This window comes from Alligator sinensis, unplaced genomic scaffold (genome assembly GCF_000455745.1).
Source record: "Alligator sinensis unplaced genomic scaffold, ASM45574v1 scaffold570_1, whole genome shotgun sequence".
Classification (NCBI taxonomy): Eukaryota; Metazoa; Chordata; order Crocodylia; family Alligatoridae; genus Alligator; species Alligator sinensis.
This window is the reverse complement of record NW_005841997.1, coordinates 2,718,782-2,737,514: the sequence shown is the minus strand read 5'-3', so window position 1 is coordinate 2,737,514 and position 18,733 is coordinate 2,718,782. Positions and strand designations below refer to the sequence as shown.

The 18,733-nt window shown below is 43.4% G+C and overlaps 1 protein-coding gene across 11 annotated transcripts in view; it reads left to right on the top strand.

Moving 5' to 3' along the window:
- Window positions 1–18,733, top strand: part of ARVCF (ARVCF, delta catenin family member) — a 412,391-nt gene that overhangs the window by 215,224 nt on the left and 178,434 nt on the right. Inside the window, exon 1 of one of the 11 annotated variants that reach the window (XM_025201541.1) lies at window positions 7,779–7,910. The exons of the other annotated variants lie outside the window; for them this stretch is intronic. The gene's annotated coding sequence lies outside the window, so the exon portion shown is untranslated. Of the gene's footprint in view, window positions 1–7,778; window positions 7,911–18,733 lie in introns of those variants that run through there. 11 annotated transcript variants of the gene reach the window in all.

The following is an 18,733-nucleotide window of genomic DNA, read 5'->3' as shown; positions in this document are numbered from 1 at the left end:
AGCCACCTAGCCGGGGTCATTTGACCCCAGCATCCTTTCCTGCCCATGGCAGGGGGTCAGACTTGATAATCTGCTCATGTTCTTTCCGACCCTACCTACTATGAAACTATGAAGGAGATATAGGAGTGTGGGTACTGTGATCCAGTGTATGTACACATGTGTACATGCACTGGCTTTTAAAATTCATTGTTGAAAGTGTTGCTGCTCACTTGGCACAGTGAAAATGCACTTCAGAAATGAGGTCTCTTGTCAACACTATCAAATTTATTGTGACTGAGCTAAGGTAGAAATATGCTAGATATACTAGATACAGTGCTCTGCAATGAGGAAGGAAATGAATATAACCTTGAGATTATCTAAGGGACAACCTTATTATTAAGGCTTTAGAGGAATCTAACTGTTGGACCAGAGCTTTCAGACGATATTTTTTTTTAACCTTTGCTTAAAAGCACATAGAGAGGATATATCAGAAAGAGAAGGGATATATTTACCTGGGAAACTTCATAGCTTTAAACTTGGAGCAAACAGGCTCAGGTGAATATTAAGTTTATTAACAATTGGAAAGTACTACCATGTATATGGCTAAGTGCAGACATTCAGTGGCATTAGAGGGAGGCTAAATCAGATCAAAATGGCTGCCCAATATCAGGTAAGTCAGAATGGGGGGGGACTAGGAGGGGGGTTGGGGGCTCCAGCAGGCTGGAGGGGATTGAGGGTCCGCTGGGGGATGGAGGACAGGCATGACCCGCAGGTGGGGTAGGGGGCAGGCACAACCCATGGGTGGGGTGGGGAGCCAGCATGAGCCATGGGTGGGGTGAGGTCCTTGCAGCAAACCTACACCTCCATCCCTCCTGCTGCTCCCTGCACCAGCACTTACTCAGCTCCAGCAGTGGGAAACGCTGATAAAAGCAGCTGTACCTGGAGTGGCTTTTGGGATGGGGGTTGAGAGGGTTGGCTGGTAGGAGGGAAAGGGGCAGCAGAGCAATAAAAGAAGGGGCAGCGGAGCAAAAAATAGCCCAGTGCAGGAGTGAAGTGGTGAAAAGAGCAGCCCCAGGGCTGAGGCCAGTGGCTGGGTTTTCCCAGCCCTGGGGCTGCGCAGGGGAAGTGGACCATTTCCACGCGCTGGCTTGACCTAAATCGAATGATTCTGATACTGCATAGATCCAGGTTGATCCAAATCGGGATCTGCAGTTCTTAAACTGGCTTGTGTGCGTGGGACTTCTGTCCAGTTACAGGTTTAGCCAGATTGCCGGTCACTGAGACCAGGTCTGTAAATGTAAGGTCGGCACTGGGATGAGCTAAGTTTAAATCAGGCAGCTATTTTGACCCTACTTTCACCTCCCCAAATACCTGTAGCCCAAGTGTTCAATGTAGCTAAGAATCGCATCTCCTAGTTCACAAAGTTAGACTTCTAAGTACTGATCTAAATTTACCTCGGATGTGTTTTGTGCGAGAGTGTGGGTGTACCATCCCACTGGGACTTCCCTTCTTTCAAATCACAGTTCGTTATTTTGGGGGGAAACTGTGTTGTGAAATTAGTAGGCATCCAGTCGCTAGACTGTATTAAAGTGTCCTTTTTATCTGCCTTTGCCCATCTTGAGGGAAAACGGAAAATTCCCGTCTTTGTTCTTACTGATTGTCTTGTGCCGCTGTGAGAAAATAACGCTAGCTAGAGTCTCGTTTAAGTCCTGAATATAGATGATAGTTATTCCTGCGTTCATAGTTGTTTGCAGGTATGAATGCTAAAATCCTTGGTTTTCTTAGTTGGTGCCTATCAGGTGGGAAGAGTACAGCAAGAGAAATTCATATGTATACTTATGCTTCATACTTATAAAAAGAAAGCTTATTCTCCACAATTTCAGTGGCAAAGATATTTTTCCCAGCATATTTTTGGATGCTATTTTTAGGTGATGGCCATTGGCCTGAAACCTTGAGAAATGTTGCGCTGAACAAGCCAAAAAAAATCAGCAAAATCTTAGGCGTAACCTAGAAAATCTGGAGTTTATTCCCAAATTTAGATGGTTGAAAGACTATCCAGGTTGTGTTACAAATTATGAGCTGCTGTAGAAGGCTGCTTATTTGTTTTATGTGATTTGAAGCAAAACAGAGATTGATTTTTATTTATCTTTCCAAGTCTGTCTTCTCCCCACTATGAGATAAAAGCCTCCCTGTGGTTCTGCCTTTCAGACCTAAGCTGAAGTTGATACAATCACATCTTTCTCAGTCCCTGGCTTGACTCGTCCATTATTGACTCTTGGTCATTTTTACGTCTAAGTAACGCTTTCCTCTTTTTGAAAACTGGGCCAAGAATATCTGATGTAAATTGTGTACTAAGTGCTGCCTGTGGAGCATATAAGATAGGGAAATCTCTGAGGGCCCTGCCGCACGTCCAAATGAAATCTGGATAAAAACCAGCTATAGAGTTGATACATGTTTTCAAGCACTAACTTTGTATCTGCTTGGCTCTTGTATAGCTAGACAGTAATTTTTATAGTATGATAATTACTTTGCGTGTGTGGCTGGTCTAAAGTTATTGCATGATTAACCAATTAATTGTGATAATTACTTTGCACTTGTGGCCAACCTTACTTTGCATGTGTGGCCGGTGTAAATTTATTGCATGATTAAGCATAAATATGACAGATAATGTGTAAATATGTGTAACATTATGTAAATTTGTGTCAATGTACAATTATGTATTGTGTAAATTTTTTACATATATATATATATATATATATAACATGTAGCAGGGGCTTGAGATACCAGTTCAGCAAAGCACTTAAAATATGCTTAAGCTCCAGTGATTGGGGCCTGAATACAGGTGGCTTCTTCCTAGGGATAGAAAATGCTTTCTTTATATATGGGATGATTTATTAACTGTTTAGATAAACATAGACAGTGCTAGGTTTTGCAGTGTGCCTTGTTAATATGGCTGCAAAAGATCTTAAGATTAATTTTGGTTTTTGTATTTCTCAAGCCTCTCCGCTTCACTTAGTATTAAAAGGTGTCTGCAGTTACATACAGCTTAGCTTTTACCAAATTGTCCTGCTCAAACCTACCTAACCCCACGTGTGATCTCTCCCCACATCATCCTTTCTATGAGACTTCTTTGTAACGTATTTATATTTAACAAATCATTATTGTTTGTGATGTGTATTATTGAGTTGTGTAAGAGTCTTTGTCATTGAACCATTGTGATAAGGACTGTACAAACACAATCAAAGCATATGTCCTCTGTTGTCCATCATTGTTCTTAAATGAGTCTCTCTTCTTTTTCCAACAGATGTGCATATTTCGCTTTTGAAAGCTTAGATCAGGGGTTGTCAACCGGAGGTTCCCACAGCCGGACATGTGTGTGGCTCTGTGGGCTGCTGGTATGCGGAGTGCGATTGGCTGGGTGTGAGGCCCATCAGCCACCAGCCACAGGGAAGCGGAGCGTGGCAGCGGTGGTGGTGGGTGACAGCAGTGGCAGCCATGTGGAAGCCTCCCTCCCCCATTCTGTGTCTGGCCACTGCCACCAGAAGGAGTACATTTCTTAAAAAAGGTTGAAAACCCCTGGCTTAGATCAAAAATAAAAATTAAATTATAGGCCAAATTGGTCAAACTTGAACGTGTTGAGTCAGGTGCCAAAATTCATTTTCAGTAACTTGAATAAATATCTGAATCTCTCAAAGATGCTGGGTATGCATATTCTGTTTTGCACCAGAAGATTTATAAGGCAAACCTTTCTATATCCCTTGACTGGTGATCCTAACTCATAAATTTCCTAGCTAGGGCTTTACTAAATATTTTGCCATGTAAACCCCAGATGTATGGGAAATAGTAAACTTGTGTTTCTTTTGTGGGTGTAGGAGGAAGTTTGAGTGAGCAGCTCAAAGAAAACAATTGTAAGGCGCATCCACTTTCAGGTTTTAATAGCTGACATAGTTCGCTGTTTGTGGTCTTTTCAACCAGACTATTTACAATTTCCACATGACTAGGCTTTTGTTTTTGCTTAGGGAAATTTAATTTGACTTAATTGATTGTGAAATGGTGGTTAAATTTTTATTCTATGGTTCTCTTGATCCATTTATAAGTTACAAATAAACTTTGCAGATTCTCGAGCTGATAATAGTTTGCTTTAGCCAGTCTGCTCTGAGGATCCTAAAAGGATATTTTGTTTCCTCTGTAGTTAGGAAGGCTGTCAGTTCTGCACACACAAGATATGTAAAAGGTGTGTGTGAAGAGCGGAAGAGGGAAGGAAAAATCCATTGCTGAATTGGGAAAATGCAGGTGGTATATTTTCTGGTTATGATTGTATTAGCATGTGAAATAGCTTTCTACTCCAACAGAGTAAGAAATAGATGCTTTGAACACCAGCCTTTTGGACTTCCTAGGAACAGGTGCAAATGAGTGAAAATGAAATATGGTGTACATCTTTCCTGTATTCTGCCTCCTTTATCTAGACTGGCAAATAAAATGAGACTATATGCTTGATAAGGTTCCTGCTTGGCTCTTTATCAGCCAGTTTAACCATTAAGAGTGACTTTTTGTCTTTCATGAGTGAGGAAATCTTGGATGTCACCATTGTCCCAGAGGCTAATGGGAATAGTTTTTGCTTCAACTTAGAAAGGAAAGTGTGTACATCTTTCAGGGCTGTTTTAAGTGTCTTTTTAAATTAAAATGGAATGTTTTATGTAGGGAGTGATGCAGATCATTTTAGCTCTAGTTTTACCAGTGCTAAAGAAAACTAGGGTACAGAACTGCTGAAGTCTTACAGAGCTAATCCAGAAAATTCAGGCTAAGAAGTCCTACTTTTGTGTTCTGTGACCCTGTGAATTAAAGGGAGATTAATCTTGATTTTTCAGCCCCAAAATAGGTTTGTGGTTTAACCCACAAAAATAATGACAAAGCATTTTTTGAAGCTAAATTCCATTTTATGTCCCTTCAGCAACTTTTTAAAAGAATAAACATGCTCAATGAAAATATATCTTTGTCATATCATAAGACATTTTCATTTCTATCAGGCAGTGGTAGCTGCTACAGAGTTCTGAAGAAGATAATGGTGGTGCTTATGTTAAGCAAAAAATTGCTAAATGCTGATTTCTTGATGAGTCCTTCATGGTCTTGAGTATCTGTCATGTCAAGGCCATTTTGCCCCTTAAGAGACTCTATTTCATGGACCATCAACCCAGTAGGGTTTAATGGATTGCCTTTGGGATATCTGGCTCTATCAGGTCAGTGTTGATGCTTTTGTTGTGAGGTCACTGGGAGTTCAGGATGGAAACCTTTAATTTTGTGCAAATGATACAGATCCATCAATCTTCATTCATTAAATAAAATGTTTCACTTCCACTATCCAAAGCTGAAATTGGATCAGAATTGCCACGGATGCATAGAACTCAGATTTTTGGCTTGCTTGTTATCCTTCTAATGTTCATATTTCTTACGTTTAGATGTTCCCATGGAAAAAGTAGGGCTGATATGATAATGGAGAGCTCATACGATAATGGAGTTAAACTCATATGATAATGGAGTTATAATAATGTCAAAATTATGGAGTCCTGTAATGACAGAAAGAATGCAAGGGTCAGGGCTTTTTGTACCATAATGGATGCTACATTTATGTATCATTTCATGCTTAGTAATAAGCTGGTACTGTTTGAGTATACTTTCATTTCCAAAGTAGTATTGTATGTGAATCTTTTTCCCAATAGTGGCACAAACTTCATATTGGAGCAATGACTCTGATAAGGCGTAACTCCTGGATATACAACACTTTTATACTTGCATGACCCACCTTTACACTGTAGTAAAGGAAAAGACACATGGGCTAAGTACAGATATTCAGGGGCATTAGGCGGGCGTTAAATCGGTTCAAAATGACTGCCTAGTATCCAGTAAGTAGGAATGTGGGGGCTTGCAGGGGGTTTGGGGATCCAGCAGGCTAGAGTGGATCGGAGGCCTGCCAAGGAATGGGGGGGAGGTGTGACCTAGAAGGAGCGCAGGGGGCAGGTGAGACCCACTGGTGGGTTGAGACGGGGCAGGCAAGACCCACTGGTGGGCAGGGGACAGGTGTAATCCATGGGGTTTGCTGGAGTCTAGGGGTGTCTGATGGGATCGGGGGGTTCATGGGGTCTGTGGGGGAGCTTGGTGGGATCAGAGGCTACTTTTAGCTCCCTGACCTTGCTGGGAAACCTACACCCCCATCCCTCCTGCCCCTCCTCCCCGGGGGATGGGGGGGCATGAAAAGAGTAGCCCCACAGCTGGGACCAGTGGCTGGGTTTTCCCAGCCCCGCAGCTGTGCAAGGAAAGTGTACAGAAGTTCCATGCTCCAGTTTGACATATATTGAAGAAGTTTGATACTACACTGATCCAGGTTTATCTTAAGCCAGGTTCTGCAATTTTAGACCGGTTTGTGTGCATGGAACTTCTGTACAGTTACGAGTTTCAGCTGATTGCCAGTCACTGAGCCTGGGTCTGTAAGTGTAAGGTCAGCACTGGGATGAGCTAAATTTAAATCAGACAGCCATTTTGGACCCGGTTTAACCTCCTCAATGTGTGCGTACTTAGCTGTGATGTATAGTTCCAGACTCATGTAATTTATTAAAACTGGTGTAGTGTTACCCTGGGAAAGATCTGGGGTAAATCTACAGTGCTGCAAGTTACATGGGGCCGTTAGTCTGCTCAAGGAAAACAGGTTACAGGCAACCGCCACTTAACGCTCTTAATTGGTTCCGGAAAAACAAAGCGCTAACCAAAACAGCGTTACGTGAAACCTAGTTCCCCATAGGATTTAATGTAAATAAATATAATTCCTCACAACACAGCAGGGCTCCGGCCGGCACGTGGGAAGCAGTGGGGCCACCTGCCCACCACCACCTGCACCCTGCTCTGCCCAGTGGGAGCACCCTCCAGGGTGCCCCTTCTTTCTGCCACCGCCACTCCTCCCTACTTGCTTGCTGGCCGCGGGTTCCTGCCTCCCCACCCTGAGCCCTGCTGGCCCTGGCCCTGGGCACTGGTGTGCAAAACAGATACATGCTATACCAGCATAAAAATGTTGTCCCACAGAGTGGGGAAGGAAGGTTTGACATACACACATATAGATATATCTTACCATTTTCACATACTTTTTTCCTGCTTCTGACTATGTAAATCACAGTATTGAATGCTGAGATTATTACAGAGCTGTCCTGGTTTGTTGGGAGCCTCGGACCAAGCAGCGGTGATGGATGCAGACAGAAAGCACTGAGTGAACTCACTTAGTGGCCCACGTTCTCATTCATTCCCTTTGACTGCCAGAGTCAGGAACATTGCAAGAGATGGTGCTTTTGTGCTTTTGTGGCTGTGGGGGGAAGGGTCTTGAAAATCTAGATGACTTAAGACAACGCTTGCTGTCCCCACAAATTGGGGAGCTAAATTTGATTTGCAGGGCACACAGTAACATTGCAATGTCATTTTGTTATATAAAGACAGCACCGTTCATATGCTACAACTGTTCCAAAGCTACAGCCCTGCCAGTTGGTGAATGGAGAGCTGGAGGAGTGTTTTTGGGAGGTAGTGGCTCTACGATAATTGGAGGACAAACATCATTTGGTAGTTCAACACTGTGGTTGAGCACTCGCCAGCTTTTAATTGTGGTATGCAGATCCTGCTGATGTTTCCAGAGGCATTTGGAATGGCAACAAATTATTTCGCCAAGTGTAGGAGGATCATTGTTGGGAAACGCTCCCTGTGAAATTTCTAGCATTTAAAGGGACAGAAAGAGTTCTGTATTTTTTTTATACGTGACCGAAGCTGTTCAAGTGCAGAAATGTTTCCGCTTGTTCCTGGAACTGATGGTAGCTTTCTGTTCCAGTGGGTCTGAATAATTCCAACTTCACGTTTCTCATCCGACACGAAGAGCATGTAGTGTGCATGTTGATGTAACGGTAAGGTACCTTAATTGCACTGCACTGCAGTTCTTAGAGTATGGTTACTGGCATTGTTGCCATTCACATTAATGTCTTTATTTTTCTTCTTTCTCCTGTGTCTGGAATATCTACAAAGTGCTGAGATCCTTCTGCGACCTGGGGCTTTTTAGTTTATTTTTTCTGAAGGAGGAGTCTGTAAGTGAAGCTCCTGCACTGTGGGTTTTGTGTCCATTTTTACTAAGGTGCCTTCCCTTGTTTTTTTATTAGATTTAAAACACTTGTTTAAAAAAAAAAAACAACCCAACAAAACCCAAAACATATTTGAGCAATTCTTAAGCAGAACAAAGACCTGCTGCCAGTTCTGCAGAGCTGGGAGTCTTACCCAGCACCCCCGTTACTGATGAAGCCATCCAGTAGCATGTTCTTCTCAGCACCAAGTCTGGTGACAAACTGCACTGGGAGAAAAAGAGGGCAACACGTAGCAGCTACAGCAAAAGAGGTGTCACTTGCTGGTCTGAAAAGCAGTCCTAACGCTTGATTCTCCGTGTGGGGGAAACATTTCAGACCTTCATGTGAAAATTCTCAGAGCCTGCGAGTACAAAATGCACATGCTTGCTTTTTTGTGTTTTTTTTCTGCTTGTATGAGTGGCCAGAAAGTAGAAAGGGAAAACTATGCCTGGCCTTTTGCTTTCGAAATACATTGTTTTGTCCCTCAGTCAAGTTAGGTATGGGGTTTTCTGCTTTTTCAGCTTCTATCCTCTGTTCAGTCTAAGGCAGTGGTTCTCAATCTTTTTTTTTTTTTCAGACTCAAGGCCCCCCTCAAAAAATGCCAGCTCTTAGCTTTCACCCATTGTTTAACATCAGAAAAATACTACAAGCAATTCTTCTGTTGCAAAGAACTCAGGAAGACCACAACACAGCAAAATAATTTTGATGCTCTGGATTCCTATTTGAATTGAGCCTCTGGGTGTGTCCCAATGAGCACACACATGTGTTTCCCTGGGGACAAAAAGCAGTGGCACATAGTTGTGCCGCTGCTACTTGTTCCCGGGGAACTCTCCTGCACGTGCACTCTGGCTCCTGGCAGATTGCCTCGATGGGGTAGGGAAGGCTGGGGCCAGCACCTGGGCAGCCTTACCTGGGCCCTGGGGGCCTCCCGGGGCTGCAGCGGCATTGATCTGGGTGCACTGAGCCTGGCTAGCAGCCAGAGTACAGCTCTGGCTGGCTAGGCTCCAGTTGCAGGAGTTCACGCTGCAGCCACATGCACTGCCCCGTTTGGGTTTTTTTTTAATCATGTTTTTTAGATACTAGGATTTCGTGGTATCTAATTTTGGCTCTGTGCTGGAAATATTTGGTGAGGAGAACCTTTTCACGTGTGCTGTATGCATTTAGCAGTGCCTCAAAAGCCTTTGAGGCACCACAAAGCACACATTCTTGCTTGTGGGGACGCAGCCTCTGGGTTTATCCTGTGAATCACATGTAGGCATGTGCATATCTAACAGTGTTAATATCGAGTGATACCACACAACACTCTTGAGAGGATCTTGTGGCTTCACAAGGTACCGTGGCATTCTTCAGTTGAGAATTGCTGCTCTAAGTGGAATTTGCTTTGGTAGGAAGCTTTTCAGAAGCCGGACTACCATGAAGGCTTCCCCTTGCTCTCCGTGAAACTGCTGTGTGGGTTATTCTTTCCTTCATTCCAATGGATAGAGGGCACTATAGTCGGAGTTAAATCCTTCCTCCCCATGGAGGGAGCAAGTGACTAAGAGTCCAGGAGCAAGTGAATAAGAGTCCAGCTTGGGCCAGTCAAATGTCTGTGCATGAGTGGCAGACTGACCAAAGCCTGTTCTCTCTGGGCTTAAGTGCAAATAGGCAGGGTGCCCAGCAGCCCAGCTGTGGGACTGAAGGTGGCTTCAACTGCTTCCATATTATCATTGCTTCAGCAATGATAGCAATACTTCCATCAGTCACCTTACAGTGTTTGTGGCACGGTATGAGATGTGGCAGATGAAAAGTTGCTTGTGAGCATTGTCCAAAGAATGCAGGTGATGAAGACTTGTGGAAGAAGCTAACATACTGAAGTGTGACCTACCTACCACTGGCAAGTCAAAATGTTTCGGGGAACCTGTAGATAACATGCACAGAAATACATTAAGTGTATGTAGAGTTTGCACCCTTCTACATAAATTTCCCGATCCTATTGCTGCCCCCACCCCGCTTTGGATTCTGCACACCTTGTCTATCATAGTTCACAAGTCTTCCATGTTCCCCTAATGATGTCTTCCTTTGTCCCTCAGTTACCTGCTTAATTTTCCACTTTCCCCCCAATCAATTCATACTCTTGAATTTGTCATGCACAGGCTAGGCTTGGCCACCTTGCTTAGCAACTGCTACTGCAACTACCATTCTTGTCCCTTTCTTGGGCTCTGTTTTTAACTTCTTCTGCCTCTCCTATTGAAAGTAGACCTTGATTATTGAGGCTGGAGATGGCATATACAACCTGCATGTGTCTTTTTGTATAAGTAGGGCACCTTTTGCTGTGCTGCTTGTTTATTTTTCTAATACAAACCGAAGTTTAGAAAATGAGATTGTGCTGATTGCCCATTCTTGCAACATTATTGTAAAATAGTTTATTGAAGATGCTATCAAAGTGCTGTCCCAACAGTGCTGACGAGTCTTTTGGCTCGAAACCTCTCACTGAATTTGAGAGAGAAATATATATATATAGTGAAGATAAAGTTAACAATCCAGATGGATATAATGTTTTGTTTTCTTCCAGAACGGACACACAGGCATATCCCCTTTGGACCAGTAGTGGGAACAAGGCACAATCTCTAATGAAAGATCTTGATCCAGGAAATAACCTCCCTCAGGGGAAATGGCAAACTTTATATCCATCTGGATTGTTCCATCTTCAAGATCATAACTGCAGATGTATTTCTCTCCTGCATGTGCATAGCTTATGTGCATGCCTCAGCAATTTAGGACGTCGTGGTAGAGAGGAATCTTCTGCAAAGTAGTGACTATCGTAACTGTTACAGTACTCAGCACTGTGGTACACCAGTCTCTAAGTTAATACTCTGAGTGTAATGACTCTGAGGCAAGCAGAGAAGGCACTCAATTGGCTAGGTCCTACAGGCACTAGTTGTGGTGGGTCCTGAAATGACTTGGAATTGCGGCTAAATGAAAGGAGTCTTCTTCTGGCGTTAGCAGAGGCCAAAAATACCAGAGGCCAAAACACTTGCATTTTAGAGTAAAACAATAACAGTTCCTACTTTTCCCTTGGGAAGGCTTTGCTGTACTCCCCTAGCAGTTTCCTTTGTATTTGGCTTCCCTGATGTTCCCAGTTTTATCATGAGTAAGGTTATTTCCTGGATCAAGGTCTTTCATTAGAGTCGGTGCCTTGTTCCCACTACTGGCCAGGAGAAGGGGATGTGCCTGTGTGTCCTTCCTGGAGGAAAACAAGTCAGTAATGAGGGAGCTGCTGAAAATAGTAGTTTCCTGCGTAGCCAGGTCATCACAGTCTGAACTGAGATCAGAATCTTCCTCAGGCACTTTTCATCAAGGGAACAGATGCTTAAACTTTTAAGATGTCCTGTTATGAAAGAGTGGCAATAATCAGCTGATTTCACTAAGTCTAAATTTTTAACATGATTCGTTGTCTTTTGGGGACTATCTCAGAGCCATGCAAAGGAGTTCTGTCTTAAAAACAGCCTTATTTTAGAAACAGAGGTTTATTTAAATGCAATCTTTTTTTTTCTTTTAAGCCTGTAAGTCTGCCAGCTCAGCTGTAAATTTACAGATAAATATATTTCAAGCTCACGCTGCCTCTCTCCAAATATCCTGTAAAAAGGTGCGTGCGGGTTTAGGCAGCCTTCCATGCCTGTGTTTCTCCTTGTCATATTTGCACCACTTCCTGTCAATTTCATGCTTAGCTATGGTACGAAACAGACCAGACGGAGAGAGGCAGATTGAATGTAAAAGTTGATTTATTATCTTTTAAGGATACTGAAAAATGCCTATCAAGTGCACTCTGCTGGTTGCAAACTTTAGAGCATTATTGACATGACGAGCCCCTTTTTTCAGCCCTAGCATTGTGTCTGATGTGTCTCATGAGTAACTACAAGATTTCTAAACAACGTGTTCTCACCTATAGTCTTCCGTGAAGTTTCCATGAATATTTTTCTTCCAGCGATGTGTGTCATGATTAGTTCAAAGATGCGGTCTCAATATTGTGTTTTGGGCCTTCATAATAAACTTCATTGATTGTTTGAAATTGATTAGCTAGGGTGCTGTTCATGGATAATGGCATGTCAGCTTAATGCATATTCTAATGCTCTTGGCTAGGGTTGAATGGAAGTTACTCAACTGAGAATTTCCCAGTGACACAAGAGCCTGAAAGTTGGCATTGTGAAGTGTGTGTGTTAGACTGAAAAGGCTTTACTGGAATACAACAAAAAGACAACGTTTTTGGCAAAAAAATGAGCTTTAATTGTTTTACGCATAGGTGACTCAGAAGCTTGGAAAACGTATTACCTAAGGACTATTAGGGCATCCTTTCTGAATCACTGTGGTGAATAATTTATTCTTACCCTATACAAATATTCAGTCCAATAAGCACAAAAAAGACCTCGAATGCATTTTTATGCTTGCCTAGAGATTCCACAGCTATCATTGATGCAATGTTGATAACACACAGATTTTCTAGAATGGGCAAATGGCATCCACACATAGGATGCACACCTCCCCAATGATGAAATTTTAATGAGCGAAATAACAAGGAGCAGGCAACTGTGGAGATGGGAAGAAGACTAGAAAAAAACCCCTTGTCCATTGCACCATCCAGAACAACACGTAGGAAATGGTATAAGCAAACAAATGGATTGGGCAAGCCAAAATGACAGCTGGTGCAGAATGTTTTGTTGCAGGATTCAAGTCAACAGTAAGAGAAGGGAGCATGTCATAAAGAGATGAAACAGGAGTTAAATGCAATGCTCATCCACCACTGTTTCCCTATCTGACCTGAGGGGGGAGGGCTGTGAATCAAGAACCGGACTCATTAGCAGTCCGTGTGCGCACAAAATCTCTTAAGTCAGTCATCATCATCGCAGACAACTGATGACCCTTTGCATAAATATCTCTACTTCTGGCAAGGCTTTATTCACAGTTTGACCTAATTGTCTTGTAGGAAGGACATTTCAGATGCAGCATATTTAGGAAAATGTGTGACCTGGTGGAGGTTTACTGATTTGTGGCAGAGTACTCTTCTTCAATAGTTATTGATACTTAGGCTAATGTCATTTATTTGCAGCTTCCATTTAAACAAAGTAAAATTGAGATACTGATGGAGGAAAGTATTGTTCAAGCCTCATAGACAACTGGATGTTAATATGCTTGACAAAAATACGATTGCCACCATGTCTGCTGGGTTGCTAGTTTGGAAATGGCAGTATTGTTTATTCAAAATTTATATTAAATCATTAAATAGTCAAACACTGTATAAACGTACGTTGATGTGACAAAAGAGTATCTGTGTGTGTTATATAGCTCTAATGCTTCTGATGTGGATGCCTCAAGATATGTATGAAATGATTGCACATCTTCCTTTGTAGGGCTAGCAGACTTTTTTCTAAAAGAGAGCAAGAGAGCTTTATTATTGTCCCTGACTTTATTATTTTTGCCAACATTGTTTAAAATGTTGTGTTTTCTTTTGTATCCTTCTGTGGTCAGAATGTTTGTTCCCTTCATTATGGCCTTTCCATTTCCTGCCTTTTGCTAGGCACTATACACTACTTGTAGGACTTGCCTTCAAAGTAAATACCCTTGCTAAATAAAGATGTAAGATCATGATTCCCAGAAAGTTTGGAGGGTTTTGAAAAGGAAGATGAAGCAGTTTGAGTTTCATTGAATAATCAGTTGTATATCTCAAACTCCCTCCTTTTTCCTTCTGTCTTGTACATTTCCACATGCCTTCATACTGATGTGAAGACTAGTTGCTACTGGACAGAGTTCTCTACAGATCTGAGTCACTAGTGTTGGTTTCCTGCTCAGCCTGACCTTGCCTGAAAACCCCAGCCCCTGATGCTTTTGCAAAGCAGTCCTGTGCATCAAACATCCAAACCAGCCACACAAAGGGAAATGAGGAAGAGATCTCCCCTCATCTTTTTAGGCCATGCTGGAAGATGCTACTTTGCACCACAGCATTCTTCCAAAGGTCCAGAGTGGAAGAGAAATCAAATTACAGCCCATTCTTCAAGTTGGACTACTAATTTAGCCCTCAATATTGGACAGCTTGGTTGATCCTAGAGTAGAACCAAGAGTGGAGTTACGCCATCTTGGGAGACTGTACTTCTGTTTATAATCCTTGTATAGCACTTGGTAGCTACAGTAGGTGCTTTAGATGTGCTTTCCAACAGCCTATGACACTTATGGGTGTCAAATACCATATTTATCTAGTTAAAATTAATAGTGTTGTTCTCTCTGTCAAGTCACTTGGTATGGGGTAGATGACTATACAGAGTGATAGGCAATAGAGAATTGTAAAATCCCTATAAGTATTTAGGGATTTTCTTTTTGGTTCGTGTTTGCTATATACATAGGCCCTTCTTGTGTTCTCCTTGAGTTTTCATTAACTAAGGATGCTGCATTTCATTTTATCACTGGACCTGGAGGTTGGTGGATGTACATGAAGCCTGCTAACTTTCAGAGGATGAACATTTTTTGGCTGCATCTTTGCATTTCACAAAAAAGTTTATGGGCGCAGGGCTTCTGTTTCTCTGCAGGCATACATAACTCTAGTTTTAGAGCATCATTGTATGGTTTATAGAAGAACATGCTGTTCTGATCAAGAATAGGATTTTTCCGGCTTTAGCGTGTTGTTGCCAGACCCTTTCCATTCAGATGATGTTAAATTTTTTTTATGGTTTAATTTGGTTAATTTCCCATTCTCTTGACATGCTGATTTATCCCTGTGTTTTCCTGAGACCTGCTCACAATCCGCTGGCTGGGGAATTGGCTCTGTGGTTGGACTCAGAGGGTAGTGGTTGGCAGAAGTCAATCATCGTGGTGCCCTGTGACCAGTGGGGTCCCTCAAGGCTCTGTCCTTGGACCTATATTGTTCAACATCTTCATTAATGATGTGGACATTGGAGTCAAAAGCAGACTGGTCAAGTCCGCCGATGATACCAAACAGTGGGGTAAAGCATCCACACCTGAGGACAGGAGGGTGATCCAGGCTGACCTTGACAGCCTCAGGAAATGGGCGGATGAGAACCTGATGGTGTTTAACACCAAAAAATGCCCTGTGCCCCACCTTGGGAAGAAAAACCTGCAGCATCCTTATAGGCTCGGCAGTGCTATGCTGGCTAGCACTACAGCTGAAAGGGACTTGGGGGTCATGATTGATCACAAGATGAACATGAGCCTTCAGTGTGATGCTGCAGCTGGTAAAGCAAGCAAAACGCTGGCTTGCATCCATAGATGCTTCTCCAGCAAATCCCGGGACGTCATTCTCCCCTTGTACTTGGTCTTGGTGAGGCCGCAGCTGGAGTACTGCGTCCAGTTTTGGGCTGCACAATTCAAAAAGGATGTGGAGAAGCTTGAGAGGGTGCAGAGGAGAGTCACGTGCATGATCAGAGGACAGGAAAATAGACCTTATGACAACAGGCTGAGAGCTATGGGACTCCTTAGCTTGGAGAAGCGCAGGCTAAGGGGCGATCTGATGGCCACCTATAAGCTGATCAGGGGTGTTCACCAGGATCTCGGGGAACGATTGTTCACCAGAGCGCCCCAAGGGATGATGAGATCGAACAGTTATAAACTCCCACAAGACCGTTTCAGGCTGGACATAAGGAAGAATTTCTTCACTGTCTGAGCCCCCAAGGTCTGGAATAGCCTGCCACCGGAGGTGGTTCAAGCACCTACATTGAACGCCTTCAAGAGAAATTTGGATGCTTATCTTGCTATAATTCCAGCTGACTTCCTGTCCCTGGGGCAGGGGGCTGGACTCGATGATCTTCCGAGGTCCCTTCCAGCCCTAATGTCTATGAAAAAAACTATTAAATTGTTTAGAATAGGCATAAATGATAGCAGGCTTCCCTGATGTTGGCTGAAAATCTGCGAGCAAGCTTCTTTTCTTTGCATAGACACACTGTCTTTACTAGGCCAGTAGGAGCTTGTGAACCCGTTCACTTGCTTCTTCATGACCAAGTACCTTCCACAGCCAAATTCTGAAAACTAGACACTGATCACAGCAGCATCATGCAATTGTATTGTGAATGGAGATGGCATGCTGAGCTGTGCAGCAAAGCAAAGATAAAGCTGAGTGCTGGAAGGAGTATTAGTACTGAGATGGAAGCTGAGGGTTTTATGGGGAACATTGTTTTCATTAACCTGATAACTTGAGGTGGGTTGTGCACACCGGTACGTTTGCCAACCCTCCAGGATTGCTCTGGAGTCTCCAGGAGACTGCTGAAAGTCACCCGGGAGATAAATGATAGGGCATTCATCAAATTAAACGTTAAATGTTGCATCGACTTATACAGTAGTCCAGTGGGCTTTTAAAATGTAATAGTAATGTGCCTTTGCCGCCTTGATGTAAAGTAATTAAATGTCATTATGTCATGTAATGAAACCTCCTGAAATAGATTCAAACAGTTGGCAACCCTACGTACCAGGGTACTAAAAATGCAGTTTCAAGACCTGGCTTTAGTTCAGCTTCTGACCATAGGCTAAGGATGTTGTGGAGGAGATGTAGTTAAACTCCAAAGGTTTGGATTGGCAAAGCTCTTGGTTACAAACTGTTTCCTGATGGTCCTGCATTAATGATGGATAGTGAGAGGAATGTCCATTAGGCCTGTGCGAAGCAGCTAGTACTCGCTTCAGATTCGGCCGTTTTGGGGGGCAGTGATTCGATTCGGTGATTCAAATCTCTGCCCTGAATCAGTTTGCCCTTTAAGGAAAAAAACCCCCAAAATCCCTGGGCTCACTGGTTCCTGCCTGGTAGGGGGTGATCCCCGCTGCCACCTGCTTCTCCACTCCACGTGGGGGGCTCCGCATGAGCCCCCTGAAGCCCCGAGGCCACTGCAGGAGCCAGTGAGTCCAGGGTTTTTTTTGGGAAGTGGGGATCACCCCCCCCCGTCCAGCAGCACCCAGTGAGTGGGGGCTTTTTTTTAGAGCACCAGGAGCTGGAGCAGGTGGGGCAGCCCTGGAGGGGCTGGGGGAGCAGGCAGGGAATGGTTCCTGGTAGGGGTCCCCCCATGGTCACTCCTGCCCCCCCTCCTCCGCCCCCTACTTACCAGCTCCGAGTCTGGCTCCAGCTCCCTGCTGCAGCCACCGGAGACTGCCCGAATCATCGAAGCTCTCCAAATCTTTTCCAAATTGATTCAGAGAGCTTCAAGCCTTTTTATTGGTCCCCTGATTCAATTCAGATTTGGAGATTCAGCCACCAAATTGGGCCGAATCTCCTCCGAATCGAATCACCACTCAAAGCTTCGCACGGCCCTAATGTCCACCATATTGTGTGCAAGAGGATGGGTCACTTAAAGGGGAGGAAAACTTCCTGCAATGATTTATGGGTCTCTCCAAAGTGAGACACCCATGCCATGAAAGACAGAGGTCCCTTTTGATATTGGAGGTAAAAGACTGCTACCATTGAAGCAATTTAAAAGAAATAGAGGGTTTTATTTCCCTCTGTTTCACCATCCTCTACGCTGAAATGCATGCTCTTTTCTCTTGGTCTTGCCTGTGTTCTGGTTTCATGTGACAACTGTGCAAAGGTTTATAAAAAGGAAAAGTCTGTGTCAATTCTGCTTTTTAAACATAAATAGACAGGTCCTGTTTCTGTTAGCTTTTTGAACTTAAACATATTTTGCTATATTTTTGTTACCCCCCAGAGGTGGTCCAAGTATGTTAGAAACAACAGAGCCAACTAACTACAACTCGGTGAATAATTCAACTGTTGCTTGAAGTAATAGCAGAAAGAGGATGACCCATTTAATAAATCAACCAGAGCAAAAAGCTCCATGATTTGTGAAACTCTTGTTCTGCCCTGTCTCTGAACCAGCTGAATTTCACCTTTCAAATATATTTTCCCTTCTCTTTTGGATTTTTCTTGCTCTCCTGGAGTTGTCATCTTGGAAACATCTGTGAGTATCCTCTCAATAGGTTTTCATACAGTTGGTTCTTCTCCAGATATAAGCAGCCCCTTTTGAAGGACACCAGGATAGATGGCTGCGGCAGGGCGGGCAGTAGTACTTCCAGTTAGAAGTTGGGAAGTGTGTTCCTTCTTCCATGGTGTGCTCTTGCTGAGCAGTGCTCAGGTCATCGTCTCAAAGGTGAGCTTTCCTCAGGGTGTGTTTCAAGTTATTTATGCTAACTGTAACCCAATCCCCAAACACTTTGGGAGGGTCACTAATGCGTGAAGAGACAACCTTCCTTTTCAAAGAACTGCCATCATGATGTCCTTGACTTCTCCAACTTTTCCCAGCAAAGAAATCTGCTAGTGCTGGGAGCAGGCACCAGGCTTGCTGTATTCACCATACTGCTCTGTTTCCTTTTAGTCTGAAACAATGAATTATTCTTTCTTTGGCAGCCTCTTCTCAGTAGCAGTAGGAACCGACTTGGACTTTCCATGATGGGGCTCCCAGTTCATACCATCTAAATGGCCCAGGTGTCTGGGGGCTGAGCAGCTGCCCTTTGAAAATGCAGCCTGTTTCTGGTATAGCAAGTGGATCATTAGTTATTTTTGTAAATTTATTTCAAATGTATGACAGATGGGTGAGCAGAGGTACTGTCGTGGCACTGGCAAATGGAGGTTAATTCTAGCACACTTTCTCCCTTCC